This window comes from Carassius gibelio, chromosome A9, assembly GCF_023724105.1.
Source record: "Carassius gibelio isolate Cgi1373 ecotype wild population from Czech Republic chromosome A9, carGib1.2-hapl.c, whole genome shotgun sequence".
Lineage (NCBI taxonomy): Eukaryota > Metazoa > Chordata > Actinopteri > Cypriniformes > Cyprinidae > Carassius > Carassius gibelio.
In genome coordinates this window covers 10395334-10421212 of record NC_068379.1, presented here as the reverse complement: position 1 = coordinate 10421212, position 25879 = coordinate 10395334, and the positions used below count along the sequence as shown (strand labels likewise).

At 40.7% G+C, this 25879-nt stretch overlaps 1 protein-coding gene and 1 long non-coding RNA gene across 4 annotated transcripts in view; one reads left to right on the top strand and one right to left on the bottom strand.

Annotated features, from left to right (window-relative positions):
• LOC128020207 (interferon alpha/beta receptor 2-like) overlaps positions 1-25879 on the top strand; it is a 142160-nt gene that overhangs the window by 80746 nt on the left and 35535 nt on the right. The gene's annotated exons all lie outside the window — the stretch shown is intronic.
• LOC128020225 (uncharacterized) lies at positions 1044-24100 on the bottom strand. Its single transcript, XR_008185309.1, has 3 exons — positions 23995-24100; positions 1634-2519; positions 1044-1590 (listed from the first exon to the last, which is right to left on the bottom strand). It is a non-coding gene; the product is annotated as an uncharacterized LOC128020225 (long non-coding RNA).

The window sequence follows — 25879 nt, the reverse complement described above, 5'->3', positions numbered from 1 at the left end:
CATTATGTACTTTTTTCATGTTTCAGTATGAAAAAAACATGTTTTTATTTTAGTGTAATTTTGTATAAAAAATAAATAATAATTTGTTTACATGCATCTTAAGGATACCTAAATGTGAGTGTGAGGTTGGGGCGGCACGATCGTTCTCTGCCTAGAGCGGCATTTGAGCTTGCGCCGGCCCTGCATGCAATGCAAGAAAATTGTGCTATAAAGCAATTTAGAAATCACACACACTCAAATCGTGATTTTATTTCGATTTCGATTAATCGCGCAGCCCTAACTTATTTGCATCATAATTCATTGTAAAAGATGCATTTCTAGCAATCTCAGGATGTTCTATAATTGGCAAACAAAGTTAAATCTTTTTTTTATTTTTCTTATTTTTCTTACTCAAATTATTCTTATTCTATTTTTCTAGTGCTCAAATAAATCACTTATATGATGTCTAAGTTTCTGTCTAGTGTTTTATAATTGAAAAAAACTATGCAGTGGTATGTTTACTGACTAAATAGTTTGTAGAAGCCTTCAATACTATTTGGAAATATATTTTCTTGTATTTGGGGGATGGGGGGTGTAGACATAGTCTCATAAAAATATTAGCAGGAGTCTCCTTTTTCATAATATTTTATTCAGATTTGAAATAGAAACTCATGAGACATGTGGCTTTCAACTCATTACTTTTCTAGATTGGTCTCCAGGACTCATTTCATGTATTTTTAGAACAAATAAAAAAAATATTTAAGAGTGGTAAAAAAAAAATTCAAGGCACTCAAGTGTCTATAGCTTTTAATATTTTTGAGCATTATCAAATCCGCTTGATAAAAATTAAAGCCCAAAGGGTCTTCTTTCTAAAGACACCACAATTATGTTTGTAACCCACTGAAGTAGGAAACTATTACAATTATAAGTGTAACAACAAATGATATATAGGGAATTTGAATAATTAATCAGGAATATGATTAATATATATCTCAGATGACAGTTACATTTAATTTTATTGATTATGAAAAATAGCTCAATTGTCTATACCAATAACTAATCAATCAATCAATAACCTTTATTTATATAGTGCTTTAAACAAAATACATTGCGTCAAAGCACTGAACAACATTCATTTGGAAAACAGTGTCTCAATAATGCAAAATGATAGTTAAAGGCAGTTCATCATTGAATTCAGTTATGTCATCTCTGTTCAGTTGAAATAGTGTCTGTTTTTATTTGCAATCAAGTCAATGATATCGCTGTAGATGAAGTGACCCCAACTAAGCAAGCCAGAGGCGACAGCGGCAAGGAACCGAAACTCCATCGGTGACAGAATGGAGGAAAAAACCTTGGGAGAAACCAGGCTCAGTTGGGGGGTCAGTTCTCCTCTGACCAGACGAAAACCAGTAGTTCAATTCCAGGCTGCAGCAAAGTCAGATTGTGCAGAAGAATCATCTGTTTCCTGTGGTCTTGTCCTGGTGCTCCTCTGAGACAAGGTCTTTACAGGGGATCTGTATCTGGGGCTCTAGTTGTCCTGGTCTCCGCTGTCTTTCAGGGCAGTAGAGGTCCTTTCTAGGTGCTGATCCACCATCTGGTCGGGATACGTACCTGATCCGGGTGACTGCAGTGACCCTCTGATCTGGACACAGACTGGATCTCGTGGCCACGGTGACCTCGGAACAAGAGAGAAACAGACAAATATTAGCGTAGATGCCATTCTTCTAATGATGTAGAAAGTACGGTGTTATGTGAAGTGTTTCCAGTTCCGGTTTACCTAATTAATGCAGCCTAAAAATCCTTTAACGGATTTGGATATTAAAAGCATATTAGTATGTTATGTGTATGCCAGGTTAAAGAGATGGGTCTTTAATCTAGATTTAAACTGCAAGAGTGTGTCTGCCTCCCGAACAATGTTAGGTAGGTTATTCGAGTTTAGGCGCCAAATAGGAAAAGGATCTGCCGCCCGCAGTTGATTTTGATATTCTAGGTATTATCAAATTGCCTGAGTTTTGAGAACGTAGCGGACGTAGAGGAGTATAATGTAAAAGGAGCTCATTCAAATACTGAGGTGCTAAACCATTCAGGGCTTTATAAGTAATAAGCAATATTTTAAAATCTATACTATGTTTGATAGGGAGCCAGTGCAGTGTGGACAGGACCGGGCTAATATGGTCATACTTCCTGGTTCTAGTAAGAACTCTTGCTGCTGCATTTTGGACTAGCTGTAGTTTGTTTACCAAGCGTGCAGAACAACCACCCAATAAAGCATTACAATAGTCTAACCTTGAAGTCATAAATGCATGGATTAACATTTCTGCATTTGACATTGAGAGCATAGGCCGTAATTTAGATATATTTTTGAGATAGAAAAATGCAGTTTTACAAATGCTAGAAACGTGGCTTTCTAAGGAAAGATTGCGATCAAGTAGCACACCTAGGTTCCTAAATGATGACGAAGAATTGACAGAGCAACCATCAAGTCTTAGACAGTGTTCTAGGTTATTACAAGCAGAGTTTTTAGGCCCTATGATTAACACCTCTGTTTTTTTCTGAATTTAGCAGTAAGAAATTACTCGTCATCCAATTTTTTTATATCGACTATGCATTCCATTAGTTTTTCAAATTGGTGTGTTTCACCAGACTGCGAGAAAATATAGAGCTGAGTATCATCAGCATAACAGTGAAAGCTAACACCATGTTTCCTGATGATATCTCCCAAGGGTAACATATAAAGCGTGAAGAGTAGCGGCCCTAGTACTGAGCCTTGAGGTACTCCATACTGCACTTGTGATTGATATGATACATCTTCATTCACTGCTACGAACTGATGGCGGTCATATAAGTACGATTTAAACCATGCTAATGCACTTCCACTGATGCCAACAAAGTGTTCAAGTGTTCACGCAGCACTAAGATCCAATAAAACTAATAGAGAGATACACCCACGATTAGATGATAAGAGCAGATCATTTGTAACTCTAAGGAGAGCAGTCTCAGTACTATGATACGGTCTAAATCCTGACTGGAAATCCTCACATATACCATTATTCTCTAAGAAGGAATATAATTGTGAGGATACCACCTTTTCTAGTATCTTGGACAGAAAAGGGAGATTCGAGATTGGTCTATAATTAACAAGTTCTCTGGGGTCAGGTTGTGGCTTTTTTATGAGAGGCTTAATAACAGCCAGTTTGAAGGTTTTGGGGACATATCCTAATGACAATGAGGAATTAATAATAGTCAGAAGAGGACCTATGACTTCTGGAAACACCTCTTTTAAGAGCTTAGATGGTATAGGGTCTAACATACATGTTGTTGGTTTAGATGATTTAACAAGTTTATACAATTCTTCCTCTCCTATAGTAGAGAATGAGTGGAACTGTTCCTCAGGGGGTCTATAGTGCACTGTCTGATGTGATACGGTAGCTGACGGCTGAATGGTTGCAATTTTATCTCTAATAGTATCGATTTTAGAAGTAAAGTAGTTCATAAAGTCATTACTGTTGTGGTGTTGGGAAATGTCAACACTTGTTGAGGCTTTATTTTTCGTTAATTTAGCCACTGTATTGAATAAATACCTGGGGTTATGTTTGTTTTCTTCTAAAAGAGAAGAAAAGTAATCAGATCTAGCAGTTTTTAATGCTTTTCTATAGGATATGCTACTTTGCCGCCAAGCAATACGAAATACCTCTAGTTTTGTTTTCCTCCAGCTGCGCTCCATTTTTCGGGCTGCTCTCTTTAGGGTGCGAGTATGCTCATTATACCATGGTGTCAAACTGTTTTCCTTAGCCTTCCTTAAGCGTAAAGGAGCAACTGTATTTAAAGTGCTAGAAAAGAGAGAGTCCATAGTTTCTGTTACATCATCAAGTTGTTCTGAGGTTTTGGATATGCTAAGGAATTCGGATACATCAGGAAGATAACTTAAAAAGCAGTCTTTTGTGGTAGAAGTGATGTTTCTTCGATACTTGTAACAAGAAGTAGAATTTACAATTTTGGCAATATGAAGTTTACACAGAACTAAATAATGATCTGAGATATCATCACTTGGCTGAATAATTTCAACACTATCAACATCAATTCCATGTGACAGTATTAAATCTAGAGTATGATTTAGACAATGAGTAGGTCCTGAAACATGTTGTCTAACACCAATAGAGTTCATAATGTCTATAAATGCTGATCCCAATGCATCTTTTTCATTATCGACATGGATATTAAAATCACCAACTATTAAGACTTTATCTGCAGCCAGAACTAACTCGGATGTAAAATCACCAAACTCTTTAATAAAGTCTGTATGGTGCCCTGGTGGCCTGTATACAGTAGCCAGTACAAACATAACAGGGAATTTATCATTAACATTTATCATAAACGAGTTATACTTGAAGCCTGCCCTCTGAGAAATCCTGAAAACGTTGTTATATATTGAAGCAACTCCTCCCCCTTTGCCTTTTAGACGCGGCTTGTGTTTATAACAATAATCTTGGGGGGTGGACTCATTTAAAATAATGTAATCATCAGGTTTTAGCCAAGTTTCTGTCAAACAGAGCACATCTATATTATGATCAGTTATCATATTATTTACAAAAAGTGTTTTCGTAGAAATGGATCTGATATTCAATAAGCCAATCTTTATCATTTGTTTATCCATATTGCATTTGTTTTTTATTTGTTGAACCTCAATTAAATTGTTAACCTTAACTTGGTTTGGACGTTTTTTGTATTTTCTAGTTCGGGGAACAGACACAGTCTCTATAGTGTGATATCTAGGTGAAAGAGTCTCTATGTGCTGAGAATTAACTGACCTCTGTGACGGGAGGCAGCTAGCAGACGGTCGGTTTAGCCAGTCTGTCTGCTTCCTGACCTGGGCCCCAGTTAGTCAAGTATAATCACCAAGACTATGTGCCATATTTCTAGACAGAAGAGCAGCACCACCCCAGGAGGGATGAAGACCATCTCTTTTAAACAGGTCAGGTCTGCCCCAAAAGCTCGTCCAATTGTCTATGAAACCTATGTTATTCTGTGGGCACCACTTAGACATCCAGCCATTGAGTGATGACAATCTGCTATGCATCTCGTCACCACGGTAAGCAGGCAGGGGACCAGAGCATATTACAGTGTCTGACATCGTGCTTGCAAGTTCACACACCTCTTTAAAGTTATTTTTAGTGATCTCCGACTGGCGAAGTCGAACATCATTAGCGCCGGCATGAATAACAATCTTACTGTATTTACGCTTAGCATTAGCCAGCACTTTTAAATTTGCCAAGATGTCAGGCGCTCTGGCTCCCGGTAAACATTTGACTATGGTGGCTGGTGTCTCTATATTCACGTTCCGTACAATAGAATCGCCAATAACTAGAGCACTTTCATCAGGTTTCTCAGTGGGTGCATCACTGAGTGGGGAGAACCTGTTTAATGTTTTGATCGGAACAGAAGAGCGGTGTTTTGACCCACGACTACGCTGCCTCACCGTCACCCAGTTGCCCTGCTGCAGGGGCTCTGCTGGAACCGGACAATGTTCAGGAGTCCCTGAGCTAGACGCATCCAAAGCCATATCTAGAGCCCTAACATTCTTACTGTCCTCAATTAAAGTTTGGATGCGTGTCTCTAATTCTGAAATCTTCTCTGTCAGCCTAACTATTTCCCTGCATTTATCACATGTGAATCCCTCATCAGCGACAGAGATAGATAAACTGTACATGTGGCAAGAGGTGCAAATAACAATTGTAGGAGAAGCCATTACTCACCGTGCTTGATGAAATATTCTTACTGCGGTTGTTTGATGAACTTGTGGAAAACTGCAGCGTGAGAGAGGAGAGGAGAGGAGAAAAGAAAACGCTAATGACAAGCTAACGAGTGTTAACGCTTTGCAGGTGTACTGCAGTCACGGAAGAGTGAAGGTCAAAGTTAATCTGATAAGATTGATCGGTAATATCAGAAATATGGTGTGAATTAAGTTATATTTTACAATTTAAAAAACAAACAAACAGACAGTGATAGTAAGAAAGATTATAGAGAAAAAAATATAAAATAAAAACAGCTACACGGAGCTATGATTAGCTACAGAAGGCCAACAGGAAGTAGAGAAAACACTGTCCAACAGCCTAATTACAGGGCACTGTAACTTAATCATTAATATGTCAATATTCCATTCTTCATATCAATTATTGTGATATCTCTTACTGTAAATCACTGCAAATCAAACAGTGGTTTGTCCAGCAAACCAGGTTGACCTATCAATTTTCAATAAAGTTATCACTCCTTATAATTCAAGGAAAAATATTCTCTGGCCATGAAAACATTATCCTATCCTTATGATAAATTTAGTTTCTAAATTTAAAGCTTGTAGCTAAAGATCAGACCTTTCAGTGACTCGTAATGTGGGTGGGGTGGAGTCCAAGCCAATCATGGATATATGGTTTTTTAATAATTCAACTAATAATACATCAAACTACAAATCACACAGAGTAAATATGCGTACGACAATACAGACAGTAACCTTCATACAAGACATAACGGAATCCAAATAAAAGAGAGAGAGAGAGAAAGAGAGCGAGCGAGAAAGAGAGAAAATGGAGAAAGCGAGAGAGATCACAGAATGAGCTCAGGTATGAAAATCAGTCAGTAAACTTTTTGGAAGCCAACAACAATCAGATCATAGCAACACTTTAAAGCAGCATTTAAATCTCCATAGAAAAGTGATACTTGCATGGCCCATCGTGCGTGAGCGTGAAGACCGACGCGCGCGTGTGAGCTGCTCTGGATCCTGGCGTGAGCGTGGAGTCACGTGGTCCTTTGTTCTGTCTTCGCGCGGTATTTGAAAGGTTCAACAAACAATGTTCCAGAATTCGTCTTCCTTATGTGGAGAGGCGAATAGTTGAATAAACTTAGTAAAGAAAACAAACAACAAAAACGAAAGCTTCCAAAGGAGCCGTGATAATGGCTTCCCCCTCTCAGTCCCTGTGCTGAGGGGGGACGGCGTTATGAGCGCGGCCCAAGGCCGCGCCGAGGGTCGCACAGGAGAGCAGCGTGTCCGAGAACCAAGAACGAAAAGAAGAGAAGAGAGCGCGAAATGATCATGGCCCAAGGCCGCACCGAGGGACTCGCGGGAGCGACCTGGGTCGATGCAGGAGGGAAGGGAGTCAGCGTAAGAAGAGAGAGCAGATCTTGTTCGGCCGGTTCTTATGGCTTGGGATGGTTCCCGCCTCTTTTCGCGTGAACAGCCAATGAACGTCCGCGATCTGAAGCGGAGGGAAAAGTTCCTTTGTCTCTGTGGAGACAGCCGCCTGATGATTTAGGGCTTCTCCGATTTCATCAGGGATATTCTAGCAAGTTCGTAATTCCAGATTAAATACATTTTTCATTACTTTGCTCTAGATGCTAACCACCGGGGTTCCTCAGGGCTCAATATTAGGGCCCCTCTTATTTAGCCTTTATATCAATGACTTGCCTAATGTTTGCTCTGAAGTAGAATGTTTAATGTATGCGGATGACACCGTTTTATTTGTTCATGGTCGCTCTAAAGACATTGTTGCAGATAAACTTAATAAAGCAATGACTCGTGTTACATCCTGGCTGCAGGAGAACTTCCTGCAGCTAAATATTTAAACTGTTGGTATGTTTCTCAGTAAAACCAATAGAGCTTCATTTAATCCTGACATAATAGTTGGTGGAGAAAAATTACGAATCGTAAATCAATATAAATCGAACAGAGATGACATAACTGAATTCAATGATGAACTGCCTTTAACTATCATTTTGCATTATTGAGACACTGTTTTCCAAATGAATGTTGTTCAGTGCTTTGGCGCAATGTATTTTGTTTAAAGCACTATATAAATAGAGGTGATTGATTGATTGATTGATAAATATCTTGGCTTAGTAATAGATTCACAACTCTCCTTTAAAGCCCATATTGAAAAACTATGTAAAATAATCAAGTTTAATCTTGCAAATTTCCACTCAATTCGTAATGACATGTCAACCCAAGCTGCACTAATTTTTCTACATTCCATGATTTTCAGTCATCTCAATTACTGTTTTACAAGTTGGTCTCAAGCAAGTCCGAGCGCAAAAAGACCTTTGGAAACATTATACAAACAAGCCATTAAAATCATGGACAAAAAACCAAGGCACTATCATCACTGTGCAATTTTAAAAAAACACAGCCGTTTAAACTGGAACAGTATTCATAAGTTTTTAAATTTGAATCTCATATACAAAGTGACACATGATTTGGCACCAGCTCCTCTGGCTGAGTTCATCAGCCAAAGAAACAGTTCTGAGCGCGTTACTCGAGGCTCTGCCAGAGGGGACTGTGTCATCCCTCTGCGCAGGAGCGTTTTCAGTCGCTCGGCCTGGTCAGTGAGGAGCGCTACTGAATGGAATTCTATACCTGAGGAGCTTAGACAGCTTAACACTTACAAGGCCTTTACAAAAAAATTGAAAATTTGGCTCATTAACAATTATGTCTGCCAACATTAAAAGCTGAGCCTATTTGAGCTGTATTATATATTAGATACACTATAGCCATTTTTGAAAATGTGTTTTTTGTGTGTCTGATTATTGTAACAGGTACAATGTACCTTAAGTTATTTTATGTGTCATTTATATTGCTTTTTTTACATCTTGGCCAGGGGACTACAGATGAAAAATAGCCTTTTGGCTAATTCTGGCTTTTTTAACCATGTTTGTTCATGTGTTTTATGAAATTGCACTGTCCCCTTTTAAATAAACCATTAAATCAAATCAAATCAGATAAATGGGTCTGTCAAAGCATGACGATCACACAGATACTAAAAACAATATATATAAATGATCAAAACATGAAGTTACATTCAAATGCAGAATTACACACATTTAAAGATTTGATTAACACATGATAACACTGCAGATAGTCCCAATTTATATGGGAAACCTCTAATGCACCGCAAAAACAATAATATACACATTAAGACTACTATTTGAGTACATTTTACCATTCTTTTGTAAGGATTAGGTTTCCTGTCCTGTGTGGTCGTAAAATTTTACGAGCTGCAAGGGACTGGGGGTTGCAGCACATGGCTTTCTTTGAGAAAGTTGGTGAGGAGAAACAATTCCAATTTATACGCTAGAAAAATTATAATCCTCGCATAACAAGGATTAACCATGGTACACACAAAACATATTCAAAATACATATTATTAATAACATGATGAAAGTAAGGAACTTCTACGAAAGGTTTCCTTTGTGTTCAGGAATTTGGTTGGGGGTTTTCATTTCTCCTTTGAGGCTCGCCCACGTGACTCTGGAATTTCTTGTCGTAAATAACTGTCACTCAAGGCAGGATGTGGCCGACTTCAGGGCGGCCAAAATGGTGAATTATGTAAAAAACGAAGGTCCTTGTTTACTCACATTCTGGTCTTTTGAGTTCCGAATGTGTTAAGAGTCAGGATTCACTAGTATGGAACAGATGGCTGAAATACCATCAGCTCATTAGTGTTACATCTCCCCCCTTTCCGTCGGATGAAGTCCCTGTGTGGACATCATCGGACGGCAATCATCACTATGGGCAGATGAAAGGTGGATCATGACGGCAGGTGGTTCAAGATGGAAGGTGGTTCCTGGAGCTGTGGATTCAGCTTGGTGAGGTTCGGTGTTGTCTTTGACTTGGCACCCCCTTTCCGGAGATTCCATCGGAGACCTCCAGCCACAGTTGTCGTGAGTTTGGCTGTAGAGGTTTGCATCTCGTTGAGTATCCTGTATAGGATGAAGGTCACGCCAAGATTCAGGGCGGGACCAATGATGGTGGAGATGCACCGTGCAGTGTCGGGAGCAGTCCAGACTCGGACCGCAGATAACGGGTTCAGAACGGGCTGTCGAGGCTGTGCTTGGAGGGCTGTGTCGACAGGAGTAATGTCAATGTGTTGGGTGGTACCTTTCAGTACTTGGTCAAGCAGGTTGGCACGGGTGGCGGTGTCATGCTGGTCGTAGGTCAGCGTAGCTGAGCGCACAGGAGTGTTGACGAGCCATCTGTTACCCACAATCTCTGCTTGCGTTTCTGTGACTTGTGTAAGAGGCTTGGCTTCGGCAGGGCAGCGCGTATCGCTGTCCCAGGGTTGCAGCTCGCAGATTCCTTCAGAGTTGTGTCTGAGGAAGGGTTTGCTAAGGCAGAGATAATGAATGTCTTTGGACAAAGCACACATGTGCACGTTTGGGGCCAGGTACAGCTGTGTGTCACTGTCGTGTTAGGCCACCACATTTGGAATGTGTGTTGTGGTGTGGGTGTTGCTTTTCCACATCCTGACACTGACAATGTCTTTAGGTCTGTAGACTTGGCTTGACTCGCTGATGGGTTGGTTCAGGAGCACGTTCACTTCTCTCTGTTTGGGGTTGACGGCCGTAGGAAGGCGCTATCCAGAGAGTTGGTCAGGTGTATTTGTAGCAGGTCAGCTGGCATGGTGATGGCGTAAGACAGCACAGTTAACACAAGGTTTAAGGTTATCATGTATGGTGTGGGTTTACTCGTGGTTAGGCTGTCTTTGGAGGAGCTAACCTCCCACAGCATGTCTGTTGTTAATGCTGTAAACAGCTGAGTCTGGGTGAAGTTCTTCTGGAAGACAGTAAACAATGGTTTCAAGGAGTTTACAGTCTGGTTCGCTGCATTGACACTGGACATAACAATGTTAAACATTCTGGCGGCAGCAGCGGCTCTAAGCAAAGCTCCCGGGAACTGTTTGGAGCGGTGGTGGTGTCCACTTAACTCCAATTGTGTAACAGTCACTTTCTCATGTTGGCTGAACATGTGTTTGACATCGGCCTCAGTGTGAGTGAGGGAGTCCTCTCTCCATCGGAACCTTGTACAGCTGTATTCGGTTACAGTGCTGGGGTAGTGTGCCCTGTCATCGGTAGTCAGGAGTCTCAGCGGTTTTCTCGTTGGCAGCTGTCCTCTCTTTGGCTGACAGCACGGCACGGCAAACCACAGCAGCATCCTGGTACAGATAATAGGGAGAGAGAGAGAGAAAGGGGAGAAAGAACAAACGAGGGCTGTCTTTGGTTGGACAGGGCAGCCTCTTTGCTTAGTGGGCGGCGACTGGGTTTAGCTCGCCCTCGCCCATGTTTTGCCACATCTTGCTGCTGGCATGACGCTTGCTTCAGTGTTTTGTCAGTGGCTCTGGTGCTGCGTGGTGCAGCACATGCTGCGTCATGGAAATATATTTGCATTATCCCCCTTTTGCTCCGTGGCATTACAAGCCCTGGCATTGTGATGTCAGACGGTGCACAACCCACAATATTGTTCTGTGCACGCAGCATGGTTTGTGTATCATGCAGTGGTCTGGGGCTTTGGTTGTCAGTGACTGTAGACTGGTTGCCAGGGTGGATGGAGGGGTCTGAGAGGTGGTAAAGCAAAGTCATTATCGAGTTTTCAGAAGCACGCATGTCCGCTATGTTGGTCTGTGTAGACAACGGATCCAGCGTAAGTGATTCTGAGGTAGGCAGTTTAGCTAGTAAAGTTCTTATGCTGTGTGTAATCACTTCAACCTTGAATGTGGGTGGGAGGGTTGGGAGTGACCACAGAATGTTGTTTAGTGTGCCAGTTTTGGCAAGGGTGTCAGTGTGATCTTTAAAGTCCTTGTCTAGACTTGGTAACTTCGAGTGTCCTTTTGCTTTCTTCCAGTACCCGATCACATTGTGTGTTTTTGTGATGTTATCACATTGCTGGAACAGGTGTTGGTGTTTGACATGCTTGTTGTTTGCAAGTGTGAGTCCGAGTTCCACACATTCAGGTGAGGATTGGAAGAAACCCAGCGTGTGGTGTAAGGTTTGACCACATTGCAGGTTGAGCCGAACAGCGACCCCTTTGGTGTAAGCTGGTACCACCGTACCCTGTTTGTTGACTAAGGTACAGAGGCTTGAACTTGGGCCTGTCGTTAGGGTGTTGTACTCATGGCTGGCTGCTGGGGTTCCTGTGACCTCTATGACCTGACCGTCTGGCTCTGTGGGAGTGGCTGGAGAGAAAAAGGTTCTCGCACTTGAGCAAAGTCTTTTAGCTGTTTGAAGTTCAGAAAAGGGTCAAAGTGTTCTAGCAGGTCTTTGTCAATGAGCAATGTATGAGTGTTCATTGGTGGGACATACATGGGATGTATTAGACTCAACGGAACGATTTTCAGGTGAATGGAAACAACCTGTTCAAACTGGATGTCATTCTGTCTGTACACCTGTACATTCAGTTCATAAGTTTGAGGTGTAAGAGTTCGATCTTGTCTCTTAGCTTCAAATTGGAGTCTTTTGAAAAGGTGAGATGAGATCACCATCAGGTTTAATCCTGTGTCGATCAGGTCTTCCCTGTTGACTCCTTTTCGACCCACCCCCTTTTTGACAAGGCTGCCCAGGAATGTTGGCATCAGGGCAGGTGTGACGATCGGTGGGTGGTGAGGACCGGTCTTGTGTAGCTCGCTGCGAAGGCAGGTAGTCAAAACAGCATTTTCTGGTACCTTGTGTTTGTGGTACCTGGTGTGAGGACCTGTGCTGTCTCATTCAGGGTGTGCAGCTGTTGACTGTGGAGCTTGGGTGTTGTTGTCACTTTGTGCTGTGACAGTTAGCTCTGTGGTCTGTAGATGACGGGCAGTGTTCTGGGTGCTTGGCTCATCTTCCTTGCGAGTTTTCATGTGAAGAAGATCTTTCAGCACCCTCAGGATCTCTGCTGTCTCAGACGTGGCTGCACTGTCTTTTTCCGACGTGGGCTCAGGACTGAGCTTACCAGTGTCGAGTCGAGAGTGGTTCCACTGCCGGATGTTGGGGCTTTGTGTCCTGGATGGTAGGAATCGCTCGCTCTGGTGCGTTGGATGAGCACCATTACGATTGTGTTGCCCTCTGCTGGCTTGGAACGCTTGGAACTCTCTGTAAAAATGTCTGTGACTGTGGCGTTGTAGGGCGCCATCTAGGGTTAACTCCAAGCAGTGCTCAGAGATAGAGACTTCACCAATAGTCTTTTGCTTGGTGCAAGCTTTGTGGGCTAAGTTCCGTAACTCTTGTGTAGTCCTGTTACGTGGACACGCTGGGACTCTGAGATGAAAACTCCAACTGGCATGTAGGTTTAGGAGGAACAGCATTATTAAGTTGACATCCTGTTACATACCTGGTTCGTTGCATGCTCCGAAGTAGGCTTTTCGTAGCTGACTACAGAAAGTCTGTGGGTTTTCAAATCGGCCCTGTTTGAGGTCCATAGCAATAAGGAGCCCATGGTCTGAGTTTGGATCAGATAATTCAAGAATCAAAGTCTGTAGCAGTTGCTGGTAATACGCTTTGACAGTCTCTGGTTGACGATCCAGAAAACACTGCACATCACGGCTGGACGTGATTTTTAACAGGTACAATGTGTTCACATCTGTCACGTTAGCGACAGTTTGCAAATGAAAGTCAATGGCTTGTAAAGAAGCATGAACGTCATGTCCTCCTGCAGGATCTGGATTGAATGTAGAGATGGTTCTGGCTAGCTTGTGAAGTTCTCTGTGAGCAGTGCAGGGTTTAGTGACATGCGTTCTCTGGAAGGGTTCTCTTCCCTCTGTTGTTAACAGATGTTCTTGTAAGCTGGCTGGTGATTTCCTTAGAAGTGAGCTTACACCCCCTTTTTCAGCTCTGGGTTCTTGGTTGAAAGGGTTGGAGTGGCGGGCCGGGAGAAACTTTGTGGTGTGCGTTTCTCCGATGCAGCCACTCTGTAATCTGTGAGATTGTCTCAGTTCTGTGTGAACAGTGTCAAGTTCATCTTGGAGCTTGTCTCTCTGCAGAGTAAGCTTGTTGAATTCTAGCTCGGGCCGCTTGCAAGTGTGTTTTGCAGGCCCAGGTTTTATAGTCTCTTTCTTTCAGTTCAGTCTCTGTTCTTTTTAGTAGAGCGTCACCTTGCTGGAGTTTTTTGTTGAGTTCTTTTCTGGCTTCTCTCTCCAGCTGTTCTTTTTGATCTGTGTCGAGGCGAAGATCTTGCAGAGCATTGTGAAGTCTTTCAACTCCTTTCTGTAGCTCTGAATCTGTGTCGTCCTCTTTCTCGCGCTGGTTCCGGGTCTCGAGGAGGAGCTGATCAAGATGACTCTGGGTTGGGGCCTGGTCCTTCCAGGCCTCCTCCGCGATGTTGCTCCGTTCACTGAGCCGTGCCTGGGTGACTACTTCTCTGTAGTAGTCACTTTTGGTTGGATCGTGTGCCATCAGTTCATCTAGCTCGGTGTCTAGTTGCTCTGGGTGCTGCAGGTTACTGGCGTCCTTGGGCAGGAAGGGGGTCGTCACTGCTTTCAACCATGGCGAGAGGTGGCCCCCGTGGACTGCTGGACTGGATGCCTGGAACATCCTGACTCTCTGTCGGTGAGAGAAGCACAGCACACACACACAAAAAGACCAATGCCAGTTTTTTTTCTACGTTTAACGAGCTATATTCATACGGGCTGTGCCGTTTATGAGAATTTTGGGGCTGACTGATGCAAACAGTCAGACAGTTAAGTAGCCAATTAACTTGGGTCAACGAAGGACCTGAAATGGAGATTTGACAGGCAGTAGCCTAGCGGGTCGTGTGATGACACCGGCTGCTGGTTGGCTCTACGATTTAACTTCGTGTTGGTGGCTCATAGGTTACTGTCTCTATGTGAAATGAAAGAAACAAATCACAACAGGGGATAGAAAAAGATCAAAGTGAAACAACACTTGAAATGAGATAAAAACAATAGAAACACAATGTGTTTGTGAGAATAAGGAGGCCTAAGCCTACTGCTAGGTTTTAAGATAGGGCCAACAGGTGAGTGGGCTATCTGGGTAGGAAACCTAGAAATATGGTGTGGTTTAAAGAAGCAAAAGGGTCAAACACTTAAAATATATCTGGGGGAATATCTAATATTCTGTGGCTTATAATAAGTGGATAGGTTTTATCACATTGGGTTCACCTGGGTGAATTGAAGTCATTCAGGAGGTGACCCGTAGCTTGGTAAACCTCTCCGGTGCTCCCCAAACACTCAACCGCAGTGTCCCCGGTCCTCCGTTACTCTGGCGTGGCGCCATCTCGAACGGCTTGTGACTTTTAGCACAACCTTTGGAGTGCCAAAATTGCTGATGTCTCCACTGCATGCAGCTAACGGACAGAGACAAGAGGAACCGAGTTTCACTCGCAGCCAGTATCGGTAACACCGGTCGGGCAGCCTTGCTCACTGGAAACCTGAGATGACTGTCCAATCACCGAGGGAGTTCTACAATCAAATACACAAAGGATGAACAAAGGAAACTTAAAGTTAATTAAGGTTTGGTTTGTTTAACATCAATTGAGTAACTATATATGTAGAGAGGAAAGGTAACAGCTTTACCTAATAATAATAAAACAAAACAAAGGAATTATGATAATAATGGTAATTATCAAAATAACCTAAGTCAAAAGAGAGAAGAAAAATAATAAACATCAAATTAAAAGACAGGAATGAAACAAGGGAGAAGGAGTAGCTGGTTTTCACCACAAGGGGGGGGGGAGTGCTGCTTCTCTGTCTTTAACCTGCTGAACAGAAAACTTAATTCAAATTAAAAATTCAAAATTTAAAATAAGCATGTAAGAATTAAAAGGAAAATCTGAATAATATCGTATAATAACCCATGATAGCTTGTAAGTTATCATTAATAATTATGAAATTAATCAAACAGGGTGAGATTAATCAAAAAGGGTAAAAGTGGACATGCAATTCAAAACAGAATGGAAAAGACAGAGGTCTGTTAGTCGATTTAACAGGAGACTGCCACTAGATGGCTTACCTTCTAAGTGGGTCAAACAGTAGTTGACCTGAAACATCTAGATTTCCACTATTAAACAATTACATTTTAATTCAAATCATGTTTGAACCAAACTCAAAGTAAATGTAAACAGTCAAAGGCAGGGAAAATTCTTTTGTTTCCCTGTAATAATATTCGCACGAGCAAAGCTGTAAATGCAAATAATTATCGAGAATTTAGACATCTAATTCAAATACATCACAGGGGATTATAAATTAGCAATCAGAGCGCATTATCTGAAACGGCCACAGGATGGCAGCTTTGCACTCATGCAAGCTGGAATCAGAAAGCAGGGCGTAACCTGAAATTTCTAAACCACGCATTCCCTCTGGTGTTTAGATAGCGGAATTACAATTTCAATATGACTTAGAAATTATCAGATCTTTTGTCAGGCTGATTTTCTGCATCAAAAATCACAAGTAACGAACAGAAAGTTTTGATTTCTGTGGTGCTATATTAAACATAGGGTGAAGGAAGGATCCGTTCACTTCCAAAACACAAATGTAACAAAACAGGAATTTTCCATCAGTTGACTCCAATAGACATTTATCAAAATAGCACTTATGATTTAAATGTTTTAGGTTTAAAATCGGGTAGCTAAGCCAATTTTAGACCAGGAGTTTTTATCGTTTTATTTTTTGAATATCACTGTGGTTCACCACAAATTCAATAATGATATTTAATAAGCAAGGCCTTTTTAACTGAATCAGAGGAACATCGCTCATGTTCAGATTTACATGTTGCAACTAATAAAAGATTTCTTTATCTTTTAATCATTCATATTAAAATGTTCTCACTGTAAAAAGATTTTGGTCTTTCTTAACAGGATACTTTTAACATTATACTGCAGTTTACTTTCATTAAAAATAACAGTGACTATACTGTTAAGTTTCTACAAATACCTAGCACGCTGACTGACCAGCTTTTTGCCTCAGTCAGTTGAGTGAATTCGCGTCTTGCGACTTATCTCACAAGTAACGTTACATAATTTCATAGCGCACGTGCAGAAATTATTAAAAACCATATACACAGATTGATTGCTCACAAAACGAAGTTTGAAATTCCCGCATTCTCCACCAAAATGTAACAACAATGAGTTTTACATAGTAATTAACTCAAATGATATATAGGGAATTTGAATAATTAATCAGGAATATGATTAATATATATCTCAGATGACAGTTACATTTAATTTTATTGATTATTAAAAATAGCTCAATTGTCTATACCAATAACTAATTACAGGGCACTGTAACTTACTCATTAATATGTCAATATTCCATTCTTCATATCAATTATTGTGATATCTCTTACTGTAAATTACTGCAAATCAAACAGTGGTTTGTCCAGCAAACCAGGTTGACCTATCAATTTTCAATAAAGTTATCACTTTATTGAAAAATATTCTCTGGCCATGAAAACATTATCCTATCCTTATGATAAATTTAGTTTCTAAATTTAAAGCTTGTAGCTAAAGATCAGACCTTTCAGTGACTCGTAATGTGAGTGGGGTGGAGTCCAAGCCAATCATGGATATATGGTTTTTTAATAATTCAACTAATAATACATCAAACTACAAATCACACAGAGTAAATATGCGTACGACAATACAGACAGTAACCTTTATACAAGACATAACGGAATCCAAATAAGAGAGAGAGAGAGAGAAAATGGAGAAAATGGAGAAAGCGAGAGAGATCACAGAATGAGCTCAGGTATGAAAATCAGTCAGTAACCTTTTTGGAAGCCAACAACAATCAGATCATAGCAACACTTTAAAGCAGCATTTAAATCTCCATAGAAAAGTGATACTTGCATGGCCCATCGTGCGTGAGCGTGAAGACCGACGCGCGCGTGTGAGCTGCTCTGGATCTTGGCGTGAGCGTGGAGTCACGTGGTCCTTTGTTCTGTCTTCGCGCGGTATTTGAAAGGTTCAACAAACAATGTTCCAGAATTCGTCTTCCTTGTGTGGAGAGGCGAATAGTTGAATAAACTTAGTAAAGAAAACAAACAACAAAAACGAAAGCTTCCAAAGGAGCCGTGATAATGGCTTCCCCCTCTCAGTCCCTGTGCTGAGGGGGGACGGCGTTATGAGCGGAGGGTGGCACAGGAGAGCAGCGTGTCCGAGAACCAAGAACGAGAAGAAGAGAAGAGAGTGTGAAATCCGCGCCGAGGGACTCGCGGGAGTGACCTGGGTCGATGCAGGAGGGAAGGGAATCAGCGTAAGAAGAGAGAGCGGATCTTGTTCGGCCGGTTCTTATGGCTTGGGATGGTTCCCGCCTCTTTTCGTGTGAACAGCCAATGAACGTCCGCGATCTGAAGCGGAGGGAAAAGTTCCTTTGTCTCTGTGGAGACAGCCCCCTGATGATTTAGGGCTTCTCCGATTTCATCAGGGATATTCTACCAAGTTCGTAATTCCAGATTAAATACATTTTTCATTACTTTGCTCTAGATAAATGGGTCTGTCAAAGCATGACGATCACACAGATACTAAAAACAATATATATAAATGATCAAAACATGAAGTTACATTCAAATGCAGAATTACACACATTTAAAGATTTGATTAACACATGATAACACTGCAGATAGTCCCAATTTATATGGGAAACCTCTAATGCACCGCAAAAACAATAATATACACATTAAGACTAAATTTGAGTACATTTTACCATTCTTTTGTAAGGATTAGGTTTCCTGTCCTGTGTGGTCGTAAAATTTTACGAGCTGCAAGGGACTGGGGGTTGCAGCACATGGCTTTCTTTTAGAAAGTTGGTGAGGAGAAACAATTCCAATTTATACGCTAGAAAAATTATAATCCTCGCATAACAAGGATTAACCATGGTACACACAAAACATATTCAAAATACATATTATTAATAACATGATGAAAGTAAGGAACTTCTACGAAAGGTTTCCTTTGTGTTCAGGAATTTGGTTGGGGGTTTTCATTTCTCCTTTGAGGCTCGCCCACGTGACTCTGGAATTTCGTGTTGTAAATAACTGTCACTCAAGGCAGGATGTGGCCGACTTCAGGGCGGCCAAAATGGTGAATTATGTAAACAACGAAGGTCCTTGTTTACTCACGTTCTGGTCTTTTGAGTTCCGAATGTGTTAAGAGTCAGGATTCACTAGTATGGAACAGATGGCTGAAATACCATCAGCTCATTAGTGTTACATAAGTTAGGTAGAGCACTTTCAGCTGGGAGTCCCATAATGGGGGGTCAGGTTAACAGGATAAACTCAATATCTCGTTTGCATTAATACTGATAGTCTAGGAAAATGCCACTGTTGTTTATGTGATATTCCTTAAAGGGGTCATATTACATTGCTAAAAAGAATAGTATTGCGGTATTTGGTGTAATGCAATAGGTTTATGCAGTTTAAGGTTAAAAAAAAAACACACATTTTCCACATCCTGTACACTATTGTTGCTCCTCTATGCCCCGCCTTTCTAAAACACATTGATTTTTAAAAGGCTCATTGATCTGAAAAGCAAAGTGTGCTCTGATTGGCCAACTATCCAGTGCATTGTGATTGGCCAAATTCCTCAAGCGTGTGATGGAAATGTTACACCCCCTACCATACTGTGATGCTGTGTGTCCTGTCGCGATAAGACAAAACCAATAAAACCCATTACAAACGAGGCATTTGTTGCATATAGTGGGGACATAATTACTGATTATAATGTAGTGAATCAGCTCAAAGGGGAAATATTAATAAATTTTCATAACTGATTAATGATTATGGTTATGATGATATGATTATGATTATGATAACAGATTATGATTAATTTAACTATTTAGATCCGCTGTAAGTATTTACTTGACCGCTCAGTGTCAACTGTCTGTCAGCTATAAGAATGTTAATTTCCTGGTTAAGAAAAATAGCTTTCTTACTGTTCAATACTACTCAGAGTAACAAGAATATGATATATTTGACAAATAAATGATTGTCAGGACTATTTCAAGCAAGCAGATTCGATTACATAGACACTAGACATGAACATGTATCCTTAAGCTATCCCATAGTTATTAGAAAGACATACACAATAAGTGATTATAACATGATAGTCAAATGTGTGGGCTACACATAAATGAATATGGAGTGAAGCGATGGACTGATATTCATTTATAAGTCTTTTTGAGTTCATTCTGGTCCATATATATGTACAAAAGACAAAAAGTACAAAAGTTTCTATGCCATTCTCTTGACAAAGATTTCTGTGGAGACCGGAGGTTCAAAGCCCCCCCCCCCCCCCCCCTAGGAATTTCAGTCTGGTTCTGCTAGGTGGGGGGAAGTCAATGGAAGTGTTTAACTCTCATTGACACCAAATTTCTCTTCTTCGAATTGAGATTGTAAATAATTGTTCTAGTGTTGTTAATGTTGAAAGCTGTTCTGTGAACAAGTTGGTTGGTCATCTTGCTTTGGACTTGTGGCACTAGAACTGATTTATGACTTCCTGAGGAATTCGGCTTGTGTTTCAAACACAGCCCTAATCGACTCTTTAATTTGTCTGGTTCGAGTCATTTCTGCTACAGTGATAAAATATAACTTAATTCACACCATATTTCTGATATTATCGATCAATCTTATCAGATTAATTTTGATCGTTCACTTTTATTTTAAATCCGTGAGTGCAGTACACCTGCAAAGCTTTAGCACTCATTAGCTTGTCATTAGCGTTTTCATTCGAACCTATCGCTGTTTCCTTTTCTCCTCTCCTCTCTCTCGCTTCAGTTTTTTGCAAGTTCATCAAACAACTGTGGTAAGAATATTTAATCAAGCACAGTGAGTAATGGCTTCTCCTGCTATTGTTATTTGCACATCTTGTCACATGTACAGTTTATCTATCTCTGTCGAAGATGAGGGATTCACAAATGATAAATGCAGGGAAATAGTTAGGCTGACAGAGAAGATTTCAGAATTAGAGACAGGGTTAGGGTTAGGTTAATTTTGTTCGACTTCGCCAGTCGGAGATCACTAAAAATAACATTAAAGAGGTGTGTGGACTTGCAAGCACGATGTCAGACACTGTAATGCTCTGGTCGCGTCCCTGCTTACTGTGGTGACGAGATGCATAGCAAATTGTCATCACTCAATGGCTGGATGTCTAAGTGGTGAATAACATAGGTTTCATAGACAATTGGACGAGCAGACCTGGGGCATTGGGGCAGACCTGACCTGTTGACAAGAGATGGTCTTCATTCATCCTGGGGTGGCGCCACTCTTCTCTCTAGAATATGGCAAATAGTCTTAGTGTTTATACTTGACTAACTGGGGCCCAGGTCAGGAAGCAGACAGACTGGCTAAACCGACCATCTGCTAGTTGCCTCACGTCACAGAGGTCAGTTAATTCTCAGCACATAGAGACTCTTTCACCTAGATATCACACTATAGAGACTGTGTCTGTTCCCCGAAATAGAAAATACAAAAAACCTTCAAACCAAGTTAAGATTAACAATTAAATTGAGGTTCAACAAATAAAAAACAGATGCAATACGGATAAATAAATGATAAAGCTTGGCTTATTGAATATCAGATCCCTTTCTACGAAAAAACTTTTTGTAAATAATATGATGACTGATCATAATCTAGATGTGCTATGTTTGACAGAAACCTGGCTAAAACCTGATGATTACATTATTTCAAATGTGTCTACCCCCCAAGATTACTGTTATAAACATGAGCCGCGTCTAAAAGGCAAAGGGGGGAGGTGTTGCTTCAATTTATAACAACATTTTCAGGATTTCTCAGAGGGCAGGCTTCAAGTATAACTCGTTTGAAGTTATGGGGCCCTATCTTGCACCCAGCGCAATTGACTTTGTACACCGACGCATGTGTCATTCCTATTTTGCACCCGCGCAAAGCACGCTTTTCCCTCCACAGAAGCACGTCGCTAAACTAGTGAATGAACTTGCGCTCCCTGGGCGGTTCAGCGCAAAAAAGGAGGCATGTTCCGGCGCAAACAATCCCTGGTGCTATTTTGCTGTTCCATTAAACAATTGCGCCACTGACCAGAAAAAACCTAGTCTAAAGTCAGTGGCGCGTTGCGCAGTTGTTCATTATGCTATTTTAAGGGCGCATGCTTGACCATAATGTATAGCGTGCAAAACGCGCATACACGTTGCTCATGTAGTAATCTACACAGATGCAACAGTTATTTTTGCAAATCATAAATTGTTACACTTAAAAATTATTAACACATGAGATGACGAAAATCATTGTGGTGTGCCACGAAGATGTGAAAAAAATAGGCATAAATCTAGTTTACAAATTATTCAGGCTAATTATTCTCCCATCCCCATACAACACAACTTCTCTGTCTTTCACTGCTCTTACAAGAACATCAGTCTCCTCGGCTGTGAACCGCTCCTGGCATGCGCCTGGTAAATACGCCATAATAATAGCAATCTATAATGGAACTTGCGCACCTGCTTTTAAAGGGAATGTTGGATGACGCTCTGATTGGTTTATTTCACGTTACGCCCAAACCACACCTATGAATAATGAAGCTACTTCAGACCAACCCATTTTAGATTTGCGCCGGGCGCAAGAGCCATTTATCCCGCCGGGAAAATAGCAACAGCGCCGAGACCCGCCCACAAAGTTACTTGCGCTTCGCGCTTTGACACTTGTGTTTAAGATCGTTAAAATAGGGCCCATGGTGCTTCATATAACATTATCCAGAGAAACAAATGTTAATGATAAATACCCTGTTATGTTTGTACTGGCTATTGTATCAATCAATCAATCAATCACCTTTATTTTTATAGTGCTTTAAACAAAATACATTGCGTCAAAGCACTGAACAACATTCATTTGGAAAACAGTGTCTCAATAATGCAAAATGATAGTTAAAGGCAGTTCATCATTGAATTCAGTTATGTCATCTCTGTTCAGTTTAAATAGTGTCTGTGCATTTATTTGCAATCAAGTCAATGATATCGCTGTAGATGAAGTGACACCAACTAAGCAAGCCAGAGGCGACAGCGGCAAGGAACCGAAACTCCATCGGTGACAGAATGGAGAAAAAAACCTTGGGAGAAACCAGGCTCAGTTGGGGGGCCAGTTCTCCTCTTACCAGACGAAACCAGTAGTTCAATTCCAGGGTGCAGCGAAGATTGCAGGGTCAGATTGTGCAGAAGAATCATCTGTTTCCTGTGGTCTTGTCCTGGTGCTCCTCTGAGACAAGGTCTTTACAGGGGATCTGTATCTGGGGCTCTAGTTGTCTTGGTGTCCGCTGTCTTTCAGGGCAGTAGAGGTCCTTTCTAGGTGCTGATCCACCATTTGGTCTGGATACGTACTGGATCTGGGTGACTGCAGTGACCCTCTGATCTGGATACAGACTGGATCTGGTGGCCACGGTGACCTCGGAACAAGAGAGAAATAGACAAATATTAGCGTAGATGCCATTCTTCTAATGATGTAGAAAGTACGGTGTTATGTGAAGTGTTTCCGGTTCCGGTTTACCTAATTAATGCAGCCTAAAAATCCTTTAACGGATTTGGATATTAAAAGCATATTAGTATGTTATGTGTATGCCAGGTTAAAGAGATGGGTCTTTAATCTAGATTTAAACTGCAAGAGTGTGTCTGCCTCCCGAACAATGTTAGGTAGGTTATTCCAGAGTTTAGGCGCCAAATAGGAAAAGGATCTGCTGCCCGCAGTTGATTTTGATATTCTAGGTATTATCAAATTGCCTGAGTTTTGAAAACGTAGCGGACGTAGAGGAGTATAATGTAAAAGGAGCTCATTCAAATACTGAGGTGCTAAACCATTCAGGGCTTTATAAGTAATAAGCAATATTTTAAAATCTATACAATGTTTGATAGGGAGCCAGTGCAGTGTGGACAGGACCGGGCTAATATGGTCATACTTCCTGGTTCTAGTAAGAACTCTTGCTGCTGCATTTTGGACTAGCTGTAGTTTGTTTACCAAGCGTGCAGAACAACCACCCAATAAAGCATTACAATAGTCTAACCTTGAAGTCATAAATGCATGGATTAACATTTCTGCATTTGACATTGAGAGCATAGGCCGTAATTTAGATATATTTTTGAGATGGAAAAATGCAGTTTTACAAATGCTAGAAATGTGGCTTTCTAAGGAAAGATTGCGATCAAGTAGCACACCTAGGTTCCTAACTGATGACGAAGAATTGACAGAGCAACCATCAAGTCTTAGACAGTGTTCTAGGTTATTACAAGCAGAGTTTTTATGCCCTATGATTAACACCTCTGTTTTTTTTCTGAATTTAGCAGTAAGAAATTACTCGTCATCCAATTTTTTATATCGACTATGCATTCCATTAGTTTTTCAAATTGGTGTGTTTCACCGGGCTCAGCATTTATAGACATTCTGAACTCTATTGGGGTTAGACAACACGTTTCAGGACCTACTCATTGTCAAAATCATACTCTAGATTTAATAATGTCATACGGAATGATGTTGATAGTGTTGAAATTGTGCAGCCAAGTGATGATATCTCAGATCACTATTTAGTTTTGTGCAAACTTCATATAGCCAAAATTGTAAATTCTACTTCTTGTTACAAGTATGGTAGAACCATCACTTCTACCACAAAAGACTGCTTTTTAAGTTATCTTCCTGATGTATCCAAATTCCTTAGCATATCCAAAACCTCCGAAAAACTTGATAATTTAACAGAAACTATGGACTCTCTCTTTTCTAGCATTTTAAATACAGTTGCTCCTTTACGCTTAAGGAAGGTCAAGGAAACCAGTATGACACCATGGTATAATGATCATACTTGCACCCTAAAGAGAGCAGCCCAAAAAATGGAGCACAGTTGGAGGAAAACAAAACTAGAGGTATTTCGTATTGCTTGGCGGGAAAGTAACCTATCCTACAGAAAAGCATTAAAAACTGCAATATCCGATTACTTTTTTCTTCTCTTTTAGAAAAAAACAAACATAACCCCCGGGTATTTATTCAATACAGTGGCTAAATTAACCTCAACAAGTGTTGACATTTCCCAACTTCACAGCAGTAATGACTTTATGAACTACTTTACTTCTAAAATCGATACTATTAGAGATAAAATTGCAACCATTCAGCCGTCAACTACAGTATCGCATCAGACAGTGCACTATAGACCCCCTGAGGAACAGTTCCACTCATTCTCTATTATAGGAGAGGAAGAATTGTATACATTTGTTAAATCATCTAAACCAACAACATGTATGTTAGACCCTATACCATCTAAGCTCCTAAAAGAGGTGCTTCCAGAAGTCATAGATCCTCTTCACAGTTCCTCATTGTTATTAAGATATGTCCCCAAAACCTTCAAACTGGCTGTTATTAATCCTCTCATCAAAAAAACACAACTTGAAAAAAAAAAAACCCAAAGAACTAGTTGATTATAGACCAATATCGAATCTCCCTTTTCTGTCCAAGAAAATTTCACTTTACAAGGTTTTTTAACATTAATATGAGTTCACCTAGACTGTCTATGGTCCCTCAGTGGCTAGAACTTTGGAGAGCTGTAAAGCAAGCTCTGGGTGTTCTGCTCTGTGTTTGAAAAAAGAGAGCTCAGACGAGCCGATCTGGAATCTTCCCCTTATGTCGTCATAAGGGGAAAGGTTACCTCCCCTTTCTCTGCTTTGCCCACCGAGAGAATTTGGAGAAAATGTATTCAGTTCATTTTTTTTTTTACATATAATTCAGTCACAATGTCAGCACAGGCTTTACAAACTGACTTTTACGATATGGATTCGACAGCACCACATCAAACAGTGAGTAACAGTGTTCATTAATGCATGATCTGCAATCAATGATTTCTGATGTGTAGCTAATTATTCAAGTTCACACAGACTTTCTTTCAAAAACATTTTATACTCTTTATGCATCAGTGAATCAAGCCAGTGACTAAACGATCAACTTCACATTGTTTCTCTTCGTAGCATAGCATGAAACAAATCTGTTATGTAAATTGTGATTTAAAGGTACAGGTTGTAGGACCTGCCTAGAGGGCACATTACCAAAACAATAACAATCGCGTGGTTTGATGACGCTAAGAAGGAACATGGAATGATGGGATTTTTTGTGTTCTACCCAACTGCTGACGGCCATCAATCAGACGGAAAGATAAATCATGGAT